The sequence below is a fragment of the Solanum stenotomum genome, chromosome 4, assembly GCF_019186545.1.
Source record: "Solanum stenotomum isolate F172 chromosome 4, ASM1918654v1, whole genome shotgun sequence".
Lineage (NCBI taxonomy): Eukaryota > Viridiplantae > Streptophyta > Magnoliopsida > Solanales > Solanaceae > Solanum > Solanum stenotomum.
The window spans coordinates 21969131-21985688 of NC_064285.1; the positions used below are offsets into that span (position 1 = coordinate 21969131).

At 36.5% G+C, this 16558-nt stretch overlaps 1 pseudogene; it reads right to left on the reverse strand.

Annotated features, from left to right (window-relative positions):
• Window positions 1-698: 698 nt before the first annotated feature.
• Window positions 699-16558, reverse strand: part of LOC125861357 (uncharacterized) — a 40143-nt pseudogene continuing 24283 nt past the window's right edge.

A 16558-nucleotide genomic window follows, 5' to 3' on the forward strand; every position in this document is an offset into this window, starting at 1 on the left:
ATCTGTATTCTACACAAGCTCTCCACCACTGCTTGGCCTCACCTTGAAGTTGAAAAGTCACAAACCCTACTCCATGTTGAAGGACAATTCCCAACTTATGAAGCCTCTCATAACAATCTAGAATGAACTCATATACGTCCTCACTCTCGGAACCATGGAACACAGGCGGTTTCAATTTCAAGAACTAAGTCAACATTTCACGTNTAGAGCATGAAAATGGGTGCAAGTGAGTGGGGGTAAAGCTGAAGATCTGCATTCTACATAAGCTCTCCACCACTGCATGACCTCACCTTGAAGTTGATAAGTCACAAACCCTACTCCATGTTGAAGGACAATTCCCAACTTATGAAGCCTCTCATAACAATCTAGAATGAACTCATATACATCCTCACTCTCGGAACCATGGAACACATGCGGTTTCAATTTCAAGAACTAAGTCAACATTTCATGTTCATTACTAGTCATAACCTGACCCAACAAAGGACAGAAGAAAAAATCAGTACATACAGTTCCACCTGCCTTGGGGACAGTGGTAGCAATAGGGGGATTGGCGGGAGCTTGAGTTGCTTGAATTGAGGAAAGCACTCCACCACAACCAATCCTTTTAGGAGCGACAAAATATATTGAACTAACACTGGGTCTAAGGAAGGAATTCATGTAGTCTCAGCCTGCACCTCTTCCTCTTGTCAAACATTCTCCTAATTCTCAACCTTTACATTCTTTTCTACGTCTTCATGATGCGCAGGAGGGATCTCATTTCTGGGAGCATTCTCAATCGGAGCTCCATCCCTAGTAGGTGCTACCCTTCCTTGGCCTCCACCCCTATCTCGACCGTGACCCCTTGTTGCGGATTCCTCAGCTGGCGTATTGACAGGAGCTACGGGCCTAACGCTGTTGAACCTAGTGTTAACCATCAGCAGACAGAAGAGTGAAGGAGATTAGATACCAATTTGGATAACCAGATACCAATTGGAACCAAGTTATAGCATGAAAGGAGACAAAAGAAAAAAGAGAGATTTCCTAAAGTCCTATAGTTTCTTGAAGAAAAGTACAGATATCTCTGTACTGTTCTGCAAGACTCTACCTGACTCGTTTTGGTACATCGAGATCAACGAACCTATGGCTCTGATGCCAACTTTGTCACGACCTAGACCCTCGTGGTCGGCATCCACACTAACCCTCCGGTGGGAGAATCATTAATACTAATTATCTAACCCAAGAACTAAACAGTTAAAGATACGGAAGAAGTTTTAAATGTCTAAAGAAAAGGAAAATAAGGAGTTCCCATAAACTCCAAAAACTCTAACAAACAAATACGGAAATTATTCCCTAGAACCTGAAAGTCAATGTACCTAAACTTTAACAAGGAAACATAAGTCTAAAGGGAATGGGTACAACCCAATAAAACATACGAATAACTAACTAGAAATTTTGAGTCAAAAAATAGTGGACTAAAACATAGAGAACTCATGGCACCCTGAAAGAACTAGCTCACCCTTGAATTTGAAACGATCATTGGTCTTCTAAACGAGGTCTGTCAGTAGCCGGTTGAAGATGCCCTGTACTCAACAAAGAAAGATCAAGTGCAGTATCAGTACACAACCAGAATGTACTGGTAGGATCACGCGGCTATTCCAAATGGTGAAACACCTACAAGTAACCACAACATAATAAAACAAGCATATACCGAACATATACAATATTAGTCATCATTTCAGGATCAATGTTAATTCCACATTCTCAATAATACATCAATATGACAAGTTAATGGTCCTCTCATGGAACCCATACCTAGACTGTTAGTTTATCAGTACATGGTACCTGATCCAAGTTAGTGTGTCGGGCGTGACACCTGATTCCATATATGCGCCAAAAAGTAGCACTCGATCCAAGTTAGTGTGTCGGACGTGACACCTGATCCATTTAACAAGCCACAATCACAATGTATATTCTCGTAGTCATATAATCAAGTGTTAATCCATGGCATATAATCATTTATTTATACTCATTTACGATTGGTGTGATCAATAATGCAACATTCTCTTAGATACATGCATTAAAATGAAGTAATTTCTAACATACATTCCCTTCTTGTTCTTGGTCTACAAACAATCAATTCAATACATGGATCAATAGTTAAGGTCTAATTACTCGGATTACAAACAACATTATCAACCCTAGGCCAAACCCATAATCCCAATACCCAAATTAGGGCTTTTTCCACCATAATTCCCAAATCAAAACCCTCCCCAACAATTATTGCCCAAGAAACTAGGTTCTACAGATCGAAAAATGGATTAGGGGAGTAAAATCCTTACCTTTTGTGCTAGAAGAGGTGGAAAACCTTCAAGAAATATCCTTGGGTCGTTCCTTAGCTCTCATGATCGAATGTTGCAAAATAATATCATTTTTGGGTTTTATTTCTGACATAAGTCGCGACTGGCCTGCTATGGTAGCCCCCCATCCCGCCACCGCAGCCCCACCCTAGCGGGAATAATCCCACCTTGGCGGCTTACACGGAGACAGAACCTTAGAATTAGAGTTTCAAACCCCCATTTCACAACGCACCTTCTACCCATGACACTCAGAAACTACCCGTTCATGCTAAGATCAGTTTTAGGAGTTCTACTAGCCTGAATTTGATTTTGTAAAGTCATACTGTTTACTTAAAGTCTTAGCTATCAACTCATGTGTTCAAATTCATTATTAGATCTCACATTTGTTACAAAATTTCCCTAGACCTCACTTACTCCGATTTCGTCCAAATTTGGACTAGGCTAGGAAATTCCAAATTACTACAAAAAAGTTTTCCGGCCTAAAATTTTTCCCCATTGGCTTTTCTATAACGACGGGAACAGGTTGTTACATAAACATTTTTGATCGCCTAAAAATAAGGGTGGATCGCCAAGTGAACACAACCTCACCCAAACTGACAGTGCATAGCATTGGTGTTAATCGAATCAGGTCGGTGAACTCCATTGGAGAATGCGATGTGCCAAATGAGAAAGGTGACCTTGTTGAACATCACCTAAAATGACAGCGTTAAAATAAAAGATTGAATGCTCAAAAGGTGAACCAAGGTGGTATTTGGTGATTCGCCAAATGTGAAAGCCTGACTGAAATGAATTCATCAACTGAGGTTCAAACACCTGAAGCCTAGAGCATGAAAAGGCAAGCAAATAACATGAGGTGATTCATCAAATGAGCTCGGCTAATGTCGTCAAATGAAACACACATTAGGTTTTTGTACCATGTTTTTGAAATTATAAATTTCCCAAAGGTGAAAGATATTTAAAGGAGAAAAATAGTTCCTAAAACATTAGTTCAAAATTAAGTTTAGAGAGAGAACACTTCGCCCTTGTGAAGAACACTTTCTAGCTATTGGGGCATTACAACTTTGCTCTTGAATTTTATAAATTAAAGTTGAATCCAAAGTAGGTTTACTTGTAATTGATTAATTTCATGTTACCCGTGGCTCCTTTCATGTAAGGTATACTTTCTTTGTTTTTTATATCGGGTGTCTAGAACCCCAAGATCTAGGGGTGTAATTATGGCGTTGAGTGTCTATTTTATATAGTAGGTATTGTGTTATGCTTTGTTTTCTTGTTGTTCATACATGAATTTGAGCTAATTAGCATGGGATTAATTTATGTGTTAAGGTTGCAAACTAAATTCCTACTTCCGATCTCTGGTCAATGCTCGAAAGAGATTTATTGAAGTGGGTAATTAATTTGATAATAGCAAGTGTCTGTATTTTTCTTGAAAATAAAGGTAATGGGTGTGATCTATTTGCTCTATTTCTAAAGAAAGAATAGAGTAAGGTATTTGGATGTTTAATTTGGCATTTGGATGAGACCAAAAAAAGATTATATGCATAGAGGCTATGATACTAAAAGATAATTAGCGTCATTAAATATGACCTAGCCAATACATGAATGTTCAACACTATAAAGTAGAACAATTACCCCTATGTGACATCAATTTTAAATCCCCGCACACCCAGATTGCTTCTTTACTCTTGAATTCTTCAAAATTTTAGTTTAATTGTGATAATTGATAACCAAAGCTTTTTATTGAATTGGTGGACTATCCACCCATATGTTAATATTACGAATGAGTGATCTTAAAATAAAATTTTCTTGATAGCAATTCTCTATGATATATCATTCTTTGTGGGATTCGACCATGACTCTTCATTGGTTTTTTATTGACTACGACTGATGTCCCTATAATTTATTTTAAGGAGGACATTTGAGCGTTATCATAGAACATATTTTAAGTTTTGGGATTTAGCAGTGTATGACAAATTTTCAAAATTTGAAACCATTTCCTCTTTAAATATATGTGATGTTAAATTGATACAATGATTAGGGCTGATTAATCAAGATTCGTACAACAATGTCTCACTTTGAGCGAAGCTTTTCCTACCAACAGTGTAGTCCTACAGGAATGTAGTAGTAGTGTCCCTATTCTATTCAAAATCAAACACTTAAATTTTTTATAAAGGGACAATCTTACACAAAGAGAATATTTCTCCTTCAAAGTAAATATAAATAATTGAAGTTGAATGATAAATAGCTAAAGTAGAACAAATCAGGAAAGGAAAATTTTCAATTTATGATACATTGTACATTCTGGAAAAATAAAAACTAAGGATTGCCTCCTTGAACAAATAGAACTACAAATATAAATTGCACAGACATATAATTAGGACTCCATTTATAATAAGGAAATTATTGTACTAATAAAGTCTAACAGTTTCACACTACATCTTAGATTTAAAATTGAACAATAATAAATAGTGCAAGAGATGTCATGCTTCTTAAAATACCTCCCTCTATAGAAACATTAATCCTTATGCAATGGAGCATCACACGCTTGAATCAGAAATAAAAGAAATGTAAACATTGTAGGAGTGATTTGAATTCTCTACGATATATATATATATATATATATATATATATATATATATATATATATATATATAAACGCATTAGATTCATCAATCTCATCAATGCCTTGTAAAAAAATTGAACAAATCATGCAAAATACTATTAATCTTGGGTCTTACCGACTTCAGTTTGTTCTTGACTAAAAATGCACCATATATATAGCTTTAAACATAAACCTAGAAAACCAATAAATCAAATTATGTAACAAAATCAATGGTTACCAACTAAGCATTTAATGCATCTGTAATGGAAAGACTAATCACCACTTAACAAGCAGATCTATGAATTAACTTAAATTACAATAAACAATATATCATAAGTCTCTATCAATATGGATCTGCCTCTTCCACTTAACTTGGGAATAGAAAAGAAATAACTTTACTATATTATAGAAAAAATAAAAATTCTAGAACACAAATATATAGTAATAACACAGATGTAAAATTATTAACTTAAGTTGAAAACTAAACAAAGACTTAACAATCAATTTTTGCTAAAGTTTTAACATGCAAAACCTGATGAAGGTGAAGTTACATTCTTATAGAATTAACATGTAGGGTGTTACCCAAAAAATATTCTAGATGTTATGAATGTGTCTGATCTTACTAGATGCAACTTGTGAGCCATCTTGAGGTACATCCTTAAGAACATTCATCACTTCAAGAATATCATTTGAGTAACAACTACAGACTCATGAAGGTTATTCTCATACCAAAGAAAAAGAGTGTGACGGCAAAGTGAAATTTAGGGTTTTGAGAGCTAAAGGAAGAAGAGAGAAGCTTTTATAGAGCAAAAAAGACCTTGCACTTCTTAAATGTTTTTAAATTTAACTCTAAGAACTGTATATTTTTCATTTAGTCCTTATAAACTTTTGAATAAATATATGTATAGCCCTTTAAATTTAACGTTAACTGTTTGTTTCATATTTCATCTCTTTTAATGATTATTCAGATATATTTACATGATTAGTAATTGTTTCGTGACTTTATATATATATATATATATATATATATTAGTTTCCCAAAACGTACTTTGCATGTTTTGTTCCTAATCATTATTGTAAATTTTTTGATATATTTAAAAAGTTAGGTTATATAAAATATGAAAATGGTGAACTTAGCAATGCTAGTTTTATCGTTTACATTTTAATCATAAAATAAAATCATTAAAGGAGAATTATGTATTTGACACCAAACAAGAAATATATGAAGCTAATTAAGATAATTAATGCATTCTCTCATGGTATGATATGTCAATGAATTACTACTTAAATAGTTAATAAATATATGAATTGCACTTGACAAAATTAGCAAAATCATCAAGAAGAACTATATATATTTCTCCAAAGCATACAAATAAAGAACAATAATGTCAATCATCTTAACCTGAATTATTGTAGGAACAATATTAAATAATTCCCTGTATCGACAGGAAGAGAATCCGTTCTTTGACAGATATATTAGACTGTCACACAAGAGATAATTCTCTCTAGTCTCGTAACCAAGAGAAAGAGGATTCATACACAGAAGTTATAGGTGAACCTATAACACCCCGTAACTAGAAAGAACTAGAAATAAGTCAAAAATTTAAAATAGTCATTTTTGGAAAGAATATAAAAATCTTGAAAATTTGTTAAGTATGTTAAGTTGGGTTTTTGATCAACTTCAATCGACAATATTTCCTAGATCAGAATGATTTAGGTGTGTTTCCAGATATCGTAGAAAATATCTTGGAATAATCTTTCAAACGCCGCTGAGTTTGTGCGATTCTGAGTTCGTATGATTGAGATATGCTCATTTGAAGTCGGGTTGTTCAAATAAGGAAAGTGTAATCCGGATTTTAGAAGGGCATTATGGTATTTTCCATAAACCATGACTTAATCTTGTTTTTGGTAATTATTTGGGGTCTAAATTGATAGGATTTAGTTTACGCTTTTACGATATAGAGTTATAGAAAAGACAAAAGAAGAAGACAAAGGAGGAGAAGGAGCAAGAATCGACAAGTTCTTCAAGAATCGCTTGTGAATTTCGTCAAGGGGTGATCCCTATGAGGTATGTGAGTTCACACAGCGTTGGATTCGTTCACCCACGCGCCAAAGATGTTTAATTCAGTATGAATTCGTCCTAATAGTTGAAAGTTTGAATGTTCTTGATGTGTGTTCTTGAATTTACTTTCTTTCTTGAATTTGGGATGAGATTGAGGAGTTCTTGAGAGTTTAAGGTCGATTTTATAGTTGTGTTTGATTAGATTCTTGTGTACATATGTTGGGTATTTGAATCTAAAGTGAATTTGAGAAAGAAAATCAAATTTAGGCGATTTGAGGTTAGAAAATGAAGAAGAAATAAATTGACAGAATCTGGGTACTAGATCTGCGTCACGGATCTGTTCCTCAGAATTGACAATTTTTCTTCGCAGAGTGGAGCGGTCACAGACCATTCTGCTTCAAAATTTATTTCGCGACTTAATAATTAAATGCATCTTCGCGTCGCGGACTTGCTTCTAGACATTGATTTCTTGATCTTTTCCCGTCTTTAACAATCTAAAAACACTCCTAAACATCATGAGATCCATCCTATCACAAATCTCAATCCTTGAATCCATAATTCAATTCAATGATCAGTTAAGAGTCAAGTCAAGAGAAGTTAAGAGCCAAGTCAAGAGAAATTCATAGAGTCTTCCAAAAGTCTTTTCCAAATGATTTAACTTTGTTTCAAGACTTGAGTTTTGGGTTCAGTAAAAGGTAAAATTGAAGTTCATTTCTTCAAAGTATATGGGGACTATCTATTCCAAAAGAGTTAAAATGTTTTCACATTTAAAGAGAAAAAGGAAACCTTGATTTCCAAAGAGCCTTTGAGCTAGTTTTCGGAGAAGAGTAAGTGATTTCACAATTAAGCAAGAGAGGAAATGTTGATTTCCAAGATAGCCTTTGAGCTTAGTTTTTGAGCAATTATCTCAAATCACAGAAAGAAGTATGTTTTTAAACATAAGAGCTAGTATCATATTTTGGGAGTAGTATTGAGCACCGATATGAGGGAGAGTTCACACAACTCCCATCCCCCATAAACCATGTAGCCATTATGGGTAGAAAAGGGTCATACTTTTTAGATGATTCCTTAATGCTTTTTAGCATAGACTAGTGGATCCACTTAGTAGTTAAAGTTCTATACCCTCGACAAGTATAGGACGGCCCTGGCTGCATGAGGAAAAACGATGTATCATCACAATAGCTCTTACGTGATGGTTGTCGATTAGAGAAACTCCCACATAAGTTATTGCATTATTATATACGTAGTTTATTTGTATTTTTTCATACATTTCAGAGTTATAGTGTATTTTTGCATACACACAGAGTATTATTGTATTTCCAAAATACACAGAGTTGACATCCATTTTTTAAACAATATTCCTTTATATTGCACCTATTTTAAACTTCTTTATATTGAAATGAGTTCATTTAAGTTGATTTGATTTGAGCTAGGTAAGTTTTTCAGTTCCTTTCAAACTTATGTCTTATTTTAGAATTCCCCTCGCATACTCGTAAATTTAATGTACTGATACCATTTAGCTTGCATCTTCTTATTATGTAGACACAGATAACCATGATCAACATCCAGCGCATTGTTAATCCACTTGAGCACTCAGAGTCTTGTGGTGGTCCTCCTTGGTTTCCGGAGGATCCCTTTTTATTGCTGTTAGTATTAGATAATTCATTAGGATCTTGTGGGTCTTGTCCCGACTTCCATCTCAGTTGTTAGAGGCTTTATAGATAGACAGTCAGATGTTAATTCATTCATCATTATCTTGTTATTGGATTATGTTCAGATTTGAGTTGCCACTTTGGCTAAGTTAAATGTTGATTTATGAAACATTTTGAGTATAGTTTTGAGACTGTTGAGTTATGTTATATTTGGATTCTCTTTCTTATGTTTAAGTATTCCACCGAGTAAGTAAGCCAGGCCAAGGGTTCACTTGGGGCCAGTAATGGTTCTCGAGGGCTAGTCCCACCCAGGGTGTAGGCTCGGGGTGTGACAAACTTGGTATAAAAGCACGGAGTTCAAGAGTCCTAGGGAGTTTATGAAGCCATGTCTATAGAGTCCTATTTATCAATGTGAAGCGTGCCACATCTATAATTAGGAGGTTGCAACACTTAGGAAATTTTCTCAATTCTTTCACACTCATTTCGTGCGTTAGAGTTTGATCTCTAAAAAGTTCCTTCTAACTCGTGCTTGTGTGTGTCTTTCAGATCATGCCTCCATGTAGAGCAGTTAGAGGTCATCTGGCTAGGAGAAATGTTGAACCACAGGAACAAGGGGTACCTAGTGCACCAGAAGTGCAACCCCAAGAAGAGGTCACCAATGATGAGTTCTATAAGGCTATCCGTATGTTGGGCCAAGTTGTGACCAACCAAGTTGGGTAACAAAGAGGGAATCGATAGCAAGTAGCAGACACTTCGAGGATCCAAGATTCACTGGTTCAAGTGTTACTGAGGATCTAGAGAATTTTGTTGAAGAACTTCAGAAAATTTTCAAAATCATGCATGTTGTTGATGCTGAGAGGATGGAACTAGTTGCATATCAGATGAAGGGTGTCGCTAAGATATGGTTTAATCAATAGAAGAAGAACCAAGCTGAGGATGCACTACCTGCGAGTGGGGATTGTTTTGAGGAGGCCTTCTTGGGGCATTTCTTCCCCCGAGAACTGAAAGAGGCTAAGGTATGAGAGTTCCTCACACTTAAGCAGGATTCTTTGAGCATTCATGAGTATAGTTTGAGGTTCACACAACTTTTTCGGTATGCTCCGAAAATGGTTGCTGACATGAGAAGCATAATGAGTTTATTTGTTGCTGGGATGTCTCATCTGTAGAGTAAGGAAGGTAAGGCTTCAATGCTAATAAGTGACATGGATATAGCAAGGTTGATAGTCTATGTGCAGAAGGTTGAGGAAGAGAAGTTGAGGGATAGAGAAGAGTTCAAGAATAAGAGAGCTAAGATAGGGAATGAGTCCGGGCAGCAGAAGAGTAATGCCAACCGGTTATCCTTCCAACAGAAACAGAAGGGACCTTCTCCATCATCTGCTAGTGCACCTGCACCAAAGAACAAAAGTGAGTACAATAGGTAGAATTTCAGAGCTAAACTTGCCTATTCTCAAGGTAGTATGGCGCAAGGGGGTAGTAAGCCTCATGCCTGTGCTAAGTGTGGTAAGCCTCACTCAGTTACTTGTCGCGAAGGCTCCACTGGTTGTTTCAAGTGTGGCGAGAAAGGTCATTCATATGAGAATGTCCAAAGAACAAGCAGGGTAATGGTAATGAGGGTAATAGAGCCCAGTCTTCTTCAGTTGCTCCACCAGACAGAGCTGCACCTAGAGGGGATACTTCAAGTACTGGCGGAGGAACAAACCACCTATATGCTATCACAAGTCGCCAGGAGCAAGAGGATTCACCAGATGTTGTTACTGGTATGATCCAAGTCTTTAACTCTAATGTTTATTCTTTTATAGACCCAAGAGCGAGTTTATCCTTTGTAACTCCGTATGTTGCAATGAATTTTGATGTTATTCCTGAGCAACTTAGTGAACCCTTCAGTGTTTCTACACTTGTTGGTGAGCCTATTCTAGCAGAGAGAGTCTATCTTGATTGTCCCATTTCCATCAATCATAAGAGCACCATGGCTGATTTAGCTGAGTTAGACATGGTAGATTTTGATGTGATTCTTGGTATGGACTGGCTTCATGACTGTTATGCCTCAGTTGATTGTAGAACTCGAGTTGTCAAGTTTCAGTTTCCAAATGATCCAGTCTTAGAGTGGAAAACTAGTTCAGCAGTGCCTAAAGATCATTTCATTTCATACCTTAAGGCAAGGAAGTTGGTTTCTAAGGGGTGTGTCTATCACTTGGTCCGAGTTAACGACTCTAGTGTTGAGATACCTCTTATTCAGTCAGTTCTAGTAGTAAAAGAGTTTCTAGAAATCTTTCCTGATGATCTTCCCGAAGTCCCTCTTGAGAGAGAAATAGACTTCAGTATAGACATTCTTCCAGATACTCATCATATATCTATTTCGCCATATAGAATGGCACTGACAGAGTTGAAAGAGCTTAAAGAACAGTTGAAAGATCTCCTTGATAAGGGCTTTATTCGACCAAGTGTCTCACCCTGGGACGCTCCGGTCTTATTTGTGAGAAAGAAAGATAGTTTTCTTAAGATGTGTATAGATTACCGTCAGTTGAACAATGTTACCATAAAAAACAAATACCCTCTTTCGAGAATTGATGATCTTTTCAATCAACTTCAGGGTGCTATTTGTTTCTATAAGATAGATCTCAGATCTGGCTACCATCAGTTGAGGGTAAGGGAAGGTAATATTCCAAAGACATCATTCAGGACCCGTTATGGTCATTATGAGTTCTTAGTTATGTCCTTTGGTTTGACCAATGCAACTGCAGCATTCATGGACTTAATGAATAGATTACTCAAGCCTTAATTAGATATGCTTGTTATTGTGTTCATTGATGACATACTAATCTATACAAGGAATGAGGAAGATCATACTAGCCATCTCAGAATTGTTTTCCAGACTCTAAAAGATAAAGAGTTGTATGCCAAGTTCTCTAAGTGTGAGTTTTTTCTTGAGTCTGTGAAATTCTTAGGCCACATTATGTCTGGAGAAGGAATTAAAGTTGATACTTAGAAAACTGAGGCAGTGCAGAATTGGGCTAGACCCACATCTCCAACTGATATTAGGAGTTTCTTGGGTTTGGCTAGCTATTATAGATTGTTCGTAGAGGGGTTCTCATATATTTTGTCTCCTTTGACCAAATTGACTCAGAAAATATCGAAGTTTCAATGGTCTGAAGCTTGTGAGAAAAGCCTTCAGGAATTGGAAAAGAGGTTGACTACGGCCCCAATTCTAACCTTACTAGAAATTACGCAAGGCTTTGTTATCTATTGTGATGCGTCTAGAGTTGGTTTGGGTTGTGTGTTAATGCAGAATGGCAAAGTTATAGCTTATGCCTCCAGACAGTTGAAAGTTCATGAGAGGAACTACCCAACCCATGATCTTGATTTTGCTGCCGTGGCATTTGCTTTGACAATATGGCACCTTTATATTTATGGTGTTCATGTGGATGTGTTCACCGATCACAAGATTATTCAGTATGTGTTTACTCAAAAAGAGCTTAATATCAGACAAAGGAGGTGGTTAGAATTACTCAAGTATTATGACATGAGTACTCTTTATCACCCAGGTAAGGCTAGTGTTGTTGTTGATGCCTTGAGCAGGTTGTGTATGGGTAGTACCGCCCATTCTGAGAAAGATAAGAAAGAACTACCAAAGGATGTGCACAAACTTGCACGCCTGGGAGTTTGCCTAATAGATTCTACAGAAGGAGGAGTAGTGGTGATGAATGGGGCTGAATCATCATTAGTGTTAGAAATGAAAGAAAAGTAAAACGAAGACCCAATTTTTCTTAAATTGAAGGCAAATGTTCATAAGCAAAAAGTATTGGTTTTTGAACAAGGGGGAGATGGTGTATTGAGGAATCAAGGTAGACTGTGTGTACCAAGGGTGGATGAACTCCAAGAAAGGATCATGGAGGAAGCTCATAGCTCCAAATATTCCATCCATCACGGTTCTACAAAGATGTATTGTGATTTGAGAGAGGTTTACTGGTGGAGTAGTATGAAGAAGGGCACTGCAGAATTTGTGGGCAAGTGTCTGAATTTCCAACAAGTTAAAGTAGAGCACCAAAGGCCAGGCGGTATGGCTCAGAATATAGAACTTATGGAATGGAAATAGGAGATGATTAATATGAATTTCATCACAGGCTTACCAAGGTCTCCCAGACAACGTGATTCTATTTGGGTGACTGTTGATAGAATGACAAAATAAACCCATTTTTTGCCGGTAAAGAGTACCTATTTAGCAGAAGATTATGAGAAGTTGTATATTCAAGAGGTGAAAAGACTTCATGGGGTTTCGATCTCCATTATTTCAAACAGAGGTGCGTAATTTACTGCATAGTTTTGGAAGTCAATCCAAAAAAGCTTGGGTTCAAAGGGGAACTTAAGTACTGCCTTTCATTCTTGGACAGATGGGCAAGCAAAGCGCACTATTCAGACCTTACAGGATATGTTGAGGGCTTGTGTAATTGATTTCAAGGGTAATTGGGATGATCTCCTACCTCTCATCGAGTTCACTTACAACAATAGTTACCACTCTAGCATCTAGATGGCTCCTTATAAAGCTCTTTATGGGAGAAGATGCAGATCTCCTATTGGATGGTTTAAAGTTGGTAAAGCAGGGTTGATAGGAGTAGATTTAATTGATTAAGTTATGGAGAAGGTGAAAGTGATTCAAGAGAGGTTGAAAACGGCGTAGAGTCATCAGAAATCCTACACTGATGTTAGGAGAAGGGAGTTAGAGTTTGAAGTAGATGATTGGGTCTACTTTAAAGTATCACCCATGAAGGGTGTTATGAGATTTGGTAAGAAGGGGAAGCTTAGTACTAGGTATATTGTCCCTTACAGAATATCGAAAAGGGTAGGTGATGTAGCTTATGAGTTAGAGCTACCACAAGAGTTAGTCGTGGTTCATCCGGTATTTCACATCTCCATGTTAAAGAAGTGCATAGGCGATCGATCAAAGATAGATTATCCTATGAGGAGATTCTGGTCCAGATTCTAGATCGCCAAGTTCGCATGTTGAGTACAAAGGAGGTAGCATCAATCAAAGTTCTTTGGAGGAATCAGTTTGTTGAGGAAGCCACTTGGGAAGCTGAGGAGGATATGAAGAAGGGATATCCACATCTCTTCGAATTTGGAAAAGTTCCAAATTAAGGTACTAATCCTTTTTCTTGGCATTTTATTTACAAATTGGCATGTTGTAATTGCATTGTGCTTGTTGGGTGTTTGAACTGTATGTTTGATGTGATGCCCTTAGCCTACTAAGAGTAAGCTCATTCATGGATGAATGTTCCCAAGGGGGAGATATTGTAATACACCATAACTACAAAGAACTAGAAAGAAGTTAAAAATTGGAAATAGTCATTTTTGGAAAGAATATAAAAATCTGGAAAATTTGTTAAGTATGTTAAGTTGGGTTTTTAGTCAACTTCAAACGACCATAACTCCTAGCTCATGATGAGTTAGGTGTGTTTCCATATATCGTAGGAAATATCTTGGAATAATATTTCCAATGCTGCCAAGTTTGCACGATTCCGAGTTTGTATGAGTAAGATATGCCCATTTGAAGTTGGGTTGTTCAAATAAGGAAAGTGTAATCTGGATTTTAGAAGTGCATTATGGTCTTTTCCATACCCCATGACTTAATATTGCTTTTGGTAATTCACTGGGGTCTAAACTGATAGGATTTAGTTTATTCTTTTATGATATTGAGTTAGGGTTTTAGAAAAGAAAAAAGAAGAAGAGAAAGGAGGAGAAAGAGCAAGAATCATCAAGTTGTTCAAGAATCGCTCATGGATTTCATCAAGGGGTGATCCCTACGAGGTATGTGAGTTCACACAACATTGGGTTCGTTCACCCACGTGCCAAATATGTTTAATTCAGCATGAATTCGTCCTAAAAGTTGAAAGTTTGAATGTTCTTGATGTGTGTACTTGAATTTATTTTCGTTCTTCAATTTGGGATGCGATTGAGTAGTTCTTGAGAATCTAAGGTCAATTTTAGCGTTGTGTTTGATTAGATTTTGTGGTGTACATATGTTGGGTATCTGAATCTAAAGAGAATTGGAGAAAAATAATTGAATTTAGGTGATTTGGGGTTAGAAAATGAAGAAGGAACAAGTTGGCAGTAGCAGGGTACCAGGCAGACCTGTTCCTAAGAATTGACAATTTTTCTTGGCATCACGGAGCGGTCACGGGCCGTTCTACCCCAAAATTTATTTCGTGACCAAATAATTAAATGCATCTCCGCATCGCGGACTTGCTTCCAGACAGTGATTTCTTGATCTTGTCTTGTGTTTAACTATCTAAAAACACTCCTAAACATCATGAGATCCTTCCTATCACAAATCTCAATCCTTGAATCCATAATTCAATTCAAGGATCAGTTAAGAGTCAAGTCAAGAGAAGTTAAGAGCCAAGTCAAGAAAAGTTCATAGAGTCTTCCAAAAGTCTTTTACAAATGATTTAACTTTATTTTAAGACTTGAGTTTTGAGTTGAGTAAACAGTAAAGTTGAAGTTCATTTCTTTAAAGTATATGGGGACTATGTATTCCCAAAGAGTTAAAATGTTTTCACATTTAAACACAAAAAGGAAACCTTGATTTCCAAAGAGCCTTTGAGCTAGTTTTCAGAAAAAAGTAAGTGTTTTCACAATTAAGCAAGAGAGAAAACTTTGATTTCCAAGATAGCCTTTGAGCTAAGTTTTTGAGCAATTATCTTAGATCACAGAAAGAAGTATGTTTTTAAACATAAGAGCTAGTATCATAGTTTGGGAGTAGTATTGAGCATCGATATGGGGGAGAGTGCAGACAACTCCAAAGCCTATAACCATGTAGCCATCATGGGTAGAAAAGGGTCATACTTTTTAGATGATTCCTTAATGCTTTTTAGTATAGAGTAGTGGATCCACTTAGTAGTTCAGGTTCTATACCCTCAGCAAGGTATAGGACGGCCCTGGCTGCATGAGGCAAAACGATGTATCATCACAATAGCTCTTACGTGATGGTTGTCGATTAGAGAAACTCCCACATAAGTTATTGCATTATTATATACATAGTTTATTTGTATTTTTACATACATTTCAGAGTTATAGTGTATCTTTGCATACACACAAAGTATTATTGTATTTTCAAAATAAACAGAGTTGAAATCCATGTTTTAAAAAGCTTTTCTTTATATTGCACCTGTTTTAAACCGCTTTATATTGAAATGAGTTCATTTAAGTTGAGTTGAGTTGAGCTAGGTAAGTTCTTCAGCTCCTTTCAAGCTTATGTCTTGTTTTAGAATTTCCCTCGCATACTCGTACATTCAATGTAGTGATGTCATTTGGCCTGCATCTTCTTATGATGCCGACACAGGTAACCAAGATCAGCATACAACACATCGTTGATCTAGTTGAGCACTCAGAGTCTTGTGGTGAGCCTCATTGCTTTCTGCATGATCCCTTTTTATTTCTTTCAGTATTAGATAGTTCAGTAGGATGTTGTGGGTCTTGTCCCGACATCCATATCAGTTGTTAGAGGCTTCATAGATAGACAGTTAGATGTTAGTTCATTCGTCATTATCTTGTTATTGGCTTATGTTCAAATTTGAGTTGCCACTTTGACTAAGTTAAATGTTTATTACTAAAACATTTTGAGTTTAGTTTTGAGATTGTTGAGTTATCTTGTATTTGGAGTCTTTTTCTTATGTTTAAGTCTTCCGCTGAGTAAGTAAGTCAGGCCAAGGGTTCCCTTGGGCCAACAATGGTTCTCGAGTGTTAGTCTCGCCCAGGGGGTAGGCTTGTGGAGTGACAGAACCCTTGGTTTCCCTCAACATTGGAGGGTAAAATAGTCAATCAACTAATTATCAGGGACATTTTGATAGTTCGACTTTAGATTGGGAGCTTCTCATTTATATTGATGATATAATTATTTTTTGATTTGTATATT